Genomic DNA, 7,822 nt, shown 5'->3' on the forward strand with positions numbered 1-7,822 from the left:
TGAAGCTTCATGGCATGCTAATCTGTGGGTCTCAGAATCCTTATGTTCTCCATTTACCTTAAAATTATTCTTCTGTGGGGTGCCTGGGTGGCTTAGTTGGTTAAGTGTCTGCCTTGAGCTTGGGTCATGATCCCAGGGTCCTGGGATCAAGCCCCGCATCAGGTTCCCTGCTCAGTGTGGCGTCTGCCTCTCCTTCTCCCTTTGCCACCCCCCCCCGCCCACCGCTCATGCTCTGTCTCAAATAAATAAATAAAATCTTTTTAAAAAATTATTCTTCTGTTGATCTCAGTGTGCCCCTTCTTTCCTCTTTTCTTCCTATCCACAACTTTGTCCTCTACCAAATATACAAGTCATTTCTACTGTAAATTTTAGCTCTCCTTTTCTATATTCTAGACATTATGATTTGCAGTATGTTCAGTGACTAAGTCCAGAAGTGAACATTATCCAAGGCAATGTTTTCAAAATGTATCAAAATCACTGGGCGAGAGAGTCTAGTCTATTGTTGACCATCTGCATACTTCAATACCGGGGCAAGTGCACCAAGAAGTCTTCCCCATTCCAAATACTGCAGGTGGAAGGCTTGGCAATTCTCTCCACTTAGGGGAAATTTTTCTTGTGTCAAATTCACCCATTAAGTTACAGATTCACTCAAGGACACTGAAGTCTATCTTTCCTTCTATATTTGAATGAACAGAGCAAGAGCATTCTGACAGGGGTCAAAGGATACAACATCTATGGAGTTATTTGCAATACAACTGGGAAAAATCAAAGGAAAAAAATATTATCTGTGTCCCTCAGAGGCAAACAGGAAATCCTTCTGATGGTTATCTGGCTAACATGTCTTAGCATGGCTATGACTCACCCTCTATTCCCTGGTGTATTTCTAGCAAGTACCCTAACCATAGCTTGAGCCCAGGAGTACTGCAGGTCTTCACAATTCCCCTTGTCCCCTACCCTCCATGTCTCAGGCAGCCTGAGATCTGATAAGGATGGGGTAACAATATATAAATGTTCCAAATGGGTGGCTGGAAAAAGTGATGTCACAGGGGAAACAACAATCAAATGCATAGGCCAAACCTGCTTCTGTATTACAGTAAGGTAAGAATCAATCTGAAAATAAGGCCTCTGAAAGCAACTGAAACTTTTTTCTTAAAACAATCCCCATCAAGACCAAAAACTAATTACCTTTAAAAGAATCACAAACTATTATCATTTTTACACAATAATAAGGATTTCATTACATTTTTAATTTGCAAAGTTAAAAAGAGTGATCTCCCTTCCCCAATATTAAAGAAAAAAAATCTCACTTTCTAGAACCACTAACTGGGAGCCACTTTTGGTCCAGCTGAGTTTATTTTCCTGGTTGTTTTTTCTGTTCTCAGACTGACAACAATGAATACCAATAGCAGTCCTGAGAAGTCCACCTTTGTCCCTTCTACTCAGCCAACCATGCTCCACATTGGAAAATGAAGAATTGGCCTCAGGGTAAAGAAAGTTAGTGACTACATCCAGAATGAAGCAGAAGTTAAAACATTGGTTAGACAATGACCGGGAAAGCACTTAAACATTGTGATGCCCAGCTATATCTCTGAACAATTAAATCAGAAATTTCTGGGCATGGGACCCAAGAATCAGTATTTTTAAAAACTCCTTGAGTGGTTCCAATGAATAGCCAAGATTGAGAAATACTGGTCTAGAAGAAAGAGAAAGATGATCCTAACATCTGAAACTCAAAATCACATGACATTTGATTCCATGCAGTTATCCTAGAACCCCAAAGCTTCCAGCCCTGCCACCATCACCAAGCAGAAGGTAGTATTCCCTTTTCTTATATTCCATTCTTTCAGCTGTAATTCCTCCTTTCAACTTTTTCTCCATTTAAGATGCCTTGAAGTTCAAGTTAACTTAGTTTTATCTGGTTATACCTATTGCACTAGTGCAGCAGGCAGGTGCTTGCTTTAATCACTACCATCTCCTCTCTCATTCCTCATGTGTCACTCAATTTCTATAGGTCAGTGAGTCTCTAGGTATTGTTTCCACACCCGAGCGAGGCATTGGCATCACCTGGGAATACATGTAAATGAGGCATGAGTTCCACTTGCAAAATGAGAAACTCTGGGGAAGGAGTCCATCAGTCTGTGTTTTTAAAGGCCTTCAGATGATTCTGATGAATGCTAAAGACAGAACCACTGCTCTGGGCATCCATGAGATAGCAGTTGAGGCCCCTGCTATGCAGCTCAAAGCCAACCAGATAGTACACCCCTTTAGAAGGGGTGCAGAGGAGTGGAGGCAATGCTGGGACAAAACACAGAAGCAACCTTTACATTAAATAACTATACCAATATAAGCAGCATTAGTAGCAGGGGACTTAAGAGACCATAACCCTTGAATCTATTTCTGCTGTATTTCCTACCAACCCCTCCTGTCTCCTCTGTGTCCATGGATTTTCTTTTAGTTGAACAGCAATCTATTGAGGATACACATATCCCTATTTTGAACATTACTTCTCTCACAGAACAGTGATTCTCCCTCTGAGTTTTCCAAAATATGAATGTATACGTAGTACTTGCCATTCATTTCATTGTTCAAGAGCCAAATAAGAAGAATACAGTTTGGCGGGGGAGGGAAGGAACATGGCTTCAGTCCCAGACCCTTAATTCATCAGCACATATTTATTTATTCTATAGTAGAGTGTTATGGTAAATATTGTTAACATCTGACCTAACACTTCATTAGGCTATTTTGATTTTTTTAAATTTTATTTTATTATGTTAATCACCATACATTACATCATTAGTTTCTGATGTAGTGTTCCATGATTCGTTGTTTGCATATAACACCCAGTGCTCCATTCAATACATGCCCTCTTTAATACCCATCACCAGGCTAACCCATCCCTCCACCCCCCCCTCTAGAACCCTCAGTTTCTTTCTCAGGGTCCATAGTCTCTCATGGTTCATCTCCCCTTCCAATTTCACCCTCTTCATTTTTCCCTTCCTACTATCTTCTCTCTTTTTTTTTTAACATATATTATTTGTTTCAGAGGTATAGTTCTGTGATTCATCAGTCTTACACAATTCACAGCGCTCACCATAGCACATACATTGTGCTATGTATCACCCAGCCACCCCATCCCCCCACCACTAGAGCAACCGTCAGTTTGTTTCCTGAGATTAAGAGTTCCTCATATCAGTGAGATCATATGATACATGTCATTCTCTGATTGACTTATTTCACTTAGCATAATACCCTCTAGTTACATCCATGTTGTTGCAAATGGCAAGATTTCAGGTTTTTCTGATGGCTCCATAATATTCCATTATATATATATATATATATATATATATATATATATATAACATCTTCTTTTTCCATTCATCTGTTGATGGACATCTTGGCTCTTTCCAGAGTTTGGCTATTGTGGACCTTGCTGCTATAAACACTGGGGTGTATGTACCCCTTCGGATCACTACATTTGTATCTTGGGGTAAATACCCAGTAGTGCAATTGCTGGGTCATACAGTAGCTCTATTTTCAACTTTTTGAGAAACCTCCATACTGTTTTCCAGAGTGGCTGCACCAGCTTGCATTCCCACCAACAGTGTAGGAGTGTTCCCCTTTCTCTGCAACTCACCAACATCTGTCGTTTCCTGATTTGTTAATTTTAGCCATTCTGACTGGTGTGAGGTGGCATCTCATTGAGGTTTTGATTTGGATTTCCCTGATGCCGAGCGATGTTGAGCACTTTTTATGTGTCTGTTGGCCATTTGGATGTCTTCTTTGGAAAAATGTCTGTTCATGTCTTCTGCCCTTTCTTTGATTGGATTATTTGTTCTTTGGGTATTCTTTATAGATTTTGGATACTAGCCCTTTATCTGATGTGTCACTTGCAAATATCTTCTCCCATTCTGTCTGTTGTCTTTTGGTTTTGTGGACTGTTTCTTTTGCTGTGCAAAAGCTTTTTATCTTGATGAAGTCCCAATAGTTCAGTTTTGCCCTTGCTTCCCTTGCCTTTGGCGATGTTTCTAGGAAGAAGTTGCTGCGGCTGAGGTCAAAGAGGTTGCTGCCTGTGTTCTCCCCTAAGATTTTAATGGACTCCTGTCTCTCATTAGGCCTTTATCCATTTTGAGTTTATTTTTGTGTGTGGTGTAAGGAAATGGTCCCGTTTCATTCTTCTGCATGTGGCTGTCCAATTCACCCAACACCATTTGTTGAAGAGACTGTCTTTTTTCCATTGGACATTCTTTCCTGCTTTGTCGAAGATTAGTTGACCATAGAGTTGAGGGTCCATTTTCTGGGCTCTTTATTCTGTTCCATTGATCTATGTGTCTGTTTTTGTGCCAGTACCATACTGTCTTGATGATGACAGCTTTGGAATAGAGCTGGAAGTTCAGAATTTTGATGCCGCCAGCTTTGCTTTTCTTTTTCAACATTCCTCTGGCTATTCGGGGTCTTTTCTGGTTCCATACAAATTTTAGGATTATTTGTTCCATTTTTTTGAAAAAAGTGGATGGTATTTTGATGGGGATTGCATTGAATGTGTAGATTGCTCTAGGTAGCATTGACATCTTCACAATGTTTGTTCTTCCAATCCATGAGCATGGAACGTTTTTCAAATTCTTTGTGTCTTCCTCAATTTCTTTCATGAGTATTTTATAGTTTTCTGAGTACAGATCCTTTGCCTCTTTGGTTAGATTTATTCCTAGGGATCTTATGGATTTGGGTGTAATTGTAAATGGGATCGACTACTTAATTTCTCTTTCTTCTGTCTTGTTGTTGGTGTATAAAAATGCTACTGATTTCTGTGCACTGATTTTATATCTTGCCACTTTACTGAATTCCTGTATGAGTTCTAGCAGTTTTGCAGTGGAGTCTGTGGGTTTTCCACATAAAGTATCATATCATCTGCAAAGAGTGAGTTTGACTTCTTCTTTGCTGATTCAGATGCCTTTTTTTCTTTTTGTTGTCTGATTGCTCTGGCTAGGACTTCTAGTACTATGTTGAATAGCAGTGGTGATAGTGGACATCCCTGCCATGTTCCTGACCTTAGGAGGAAAGCTTTCAGTTTTTCTCCATTGAGAATGATATTTGCTATGGGTTTTTCATAGATGGCTTTTATGATATTGAGGTATGTACCCTCTATGCCTACACTTTGAAGAGTTTTAATCAAGAAAGGATACTGTACTTTGTCAAATGCTTTTTCTGCATCTGTTGAGAGGATCATATGATTCTTGTTTTCTTTTATTAATGTATTGTATCACACTGGTTGGTTGATTTGTGGATGTTGAATCAACCTTGCAGCCCAGGAATAAAGCCCACTTTGTCGTGAATAATCCTTTTAATGTAGTGTTGGATCCTACTGGCTAGTATTTTGGTGAGAACTTTTGCATCCATGTTCATCAGGGATATTGGTCTGTAATTCTCCTTTTGATGGGGCCTTTGTCTGGTTTGGGGATCAAGGTAATGGAGGCCTCATAAAAGGAGTTTGGAAGTTTTCCTTCCATTTCTATTTTTTGGAACAATTTCAGAAGAATAGGTATACATCTTCTTTAAATGTTTGGTAGAATTCCCCTGATAAGCCATCTGGCCCTGGGCTCTTGTTTTTTGGGAGATTTTTTATTACTGGTTCAATTTCCCTAGTGGTTATAGGTCTGTTCAGGTTTTCTATTTCTTCCTGGTTCAGTTTTTGTAGTTGATACATCTCTAGGAATGCACCCATTTCTTCCAGATTATATAATTTGCTGGCATATAGTTGCTCATGATATGTTCTTATAATTGTTTGTATTTCTTTGGTGTTGGTTGTGATCTTGCCTCTTTCATTCATGATTTTATTTATTTGGGTCCTTTCTCTTTTCTTTTTGATAAGTCTGGCCAGGGGTTTATCAATCTTGTTAATTCTTTCAAAGAACCAGCTCCTAGTTTCGTTGATCTGTTCTCTGTTCTTTTGGTTTCTATTTCATTGATTTCTGCTCTGATCTTTATTATTTCTCTTCTCCTGCTGGGTTTAGGCTTTATTTGATGTTCTTTCTCCAGCTCCTTTAGGTGTAAGGTTAGGTTGTGTATGTGAGACCTTTCTCGTTTCTTGAGAAAGGTTTGTATTGCTATATACTTTCCTCTTAGGACTGCCTTTGCTGCATCCCAAAGATTTTGAACTGTTGTGTTTTCATTTTCATTGGTTTCCATGAATTTTTTTAATTCTTCTTTAATTTCCTGGTTGACCCATTCATTCTTTAGTAGAATGCTTTTTAGTCTCTATGTATTTGAGTTCTTTCTGACTTTCCTCTTGTGATTGAGTTCTAGTTTCAAAGCATTATGGTCCAAAAATATGCAGGGAATGATCCCAATCTTTTGTTACTGGTTGAGACCTGATTTGTGACCCAGGATGTGATCTATTCTGGAGAATGTTCCATGGGCACTAGAGAAGAATGTGTATTCTGTTGCTTAGGGATGGAATGTTCTGAATATATCTGTGAAGTCCATTTGGTGCAGTGTGTCATTTAAAGTCTTTATTTCCTTGTTGATCTTTTGCTTAGATGATCTGTCCATTTCAGTGAGGGGGGTGTTAAAATCCCCTACTATTATTGTATTCGTGTTGATATATTTCTTTGATTTTGTTATTAACTGACTTATATAATTGGCTGCTCCCATGTTAGGGGAATAGATATTTATAATTGTTAGATCTTCTTGTTGGATAGACCCTTTAAGTATGATATAGTGCCTTCCTCATCTATTATAGTCTTTGGTTTAAAATCTAATTTGTCGCTCTTTTTCGTGGTGCCTTGGAGGCAGGAGGCTGCTTCAGGATGAAGCTGAACATCTCTTTTCCAGCTACTGGCTGCCAGAAACTCATTGCAGTGGATGATAAATGCAAACTTCGTACCTTTTATGAGAAGTGTATGGCCACAGAAGTTGCTGCTGATGCTCTGGGTGAAGAATGGAATGGTTATATGGTCCGAATCAGTGGTGGCAATGACAAACAAGGCTTCCCCATGAAGCAGGGTGTCTTAACCCATGGCCGTGTCTGCCTGCTGCTGAGTAAGGGGCATTCCTGATATAGACCAAGGAGGACTGGAGAGAGAAAGCGCAAATCTGTTCAGGGTTGCATTGTGGATGCCAATCTCAGTGTTCTCAACTTGGCCATTGTACAAAAAGGGGAGAAGGCTATTCCTGGACTCACTGATACTACTGTGCCTCATCGCCTGGGGCCCAAAAGAGCCAGCAGAATCCGCAAACTTTTCAGTCTCTCTAAAGAAGATGATGTCTGCCAGTATGTTGTGAGAAAGCCCCTAAACAAAGAAGGTAAGAAACATAGAACCAAAGCGCCTAAGATTCAGCATCTTGTTACTCCACGTGTCCTCCAGCACAAATGTCTGTGTACTGCTTTGAAGAAGCAGCGCACTAAGAAAAATAAGGAAGAGGCTGCAGAATATGCTAAACATTTGGCCGAGAGAATGAAGGAGGCCAAAGAAAAACACCAGGAACAGATTGCCAAGAGATGGAGGCTGTCCTCTCTGAGAACTTCTACCTCTAAGTCTGAGTCCAGTAAAAAATGAGATTTTCTAAGAGTGACAAATAAGTAAGATCAGACATTAAATAAATAAATAAATAAAAATAAATAAATAAATAAAATCTAATTTGTCTGATATAACGATTGCTATCCCAGCTTTCTTTTGGTGTCCATTAGCATGGTAAGTGGTTTTCCACCCCCTCACTTTCAATCTGGAGGTGTCTTTGGGTCTAAAATGAGTCTCTTGCAGACAGCATATTGATGGGTCTTGTTTTTTTTTTTTTTTTTTCAATCTGTTACCCTGTGTCTTTTAAT

The 7,822-nt window shown here is 39.4% G+C and overlaps 1 pseudogene; it reads left to right on the top strand.

Annotated features, from left to right (window-relative positions):
• Positions 1-6,803: 6,803 nt before the first annotated feature.
• LOC114223998 (small ribosomal subunit protein eS6 pseudogene) lies at positions 6,804-7,553 on the top strand (annotated as a pseudogene).
• Positions 7,554-7,822: the final 269 nt, after the last annotated feature.

The sequence above is a fragment of the Eumetopias jubatus genome, unplaced genomic scaffold (assembly GCF_037043125.1).
Source record: "Eumetopias jubatus isolate StellerSeaLion01/CBP00866 unplaced genomic scaffold, mEumJub1_p1.0 scaffold_12, whole genome shotgun sequence".
Lineage (NCBI taxonomy): Eukaryota > Metazoa > Chordata > Mammalia > Carnivora > Otariidae > Eumetopias > Eumetopias jubatus.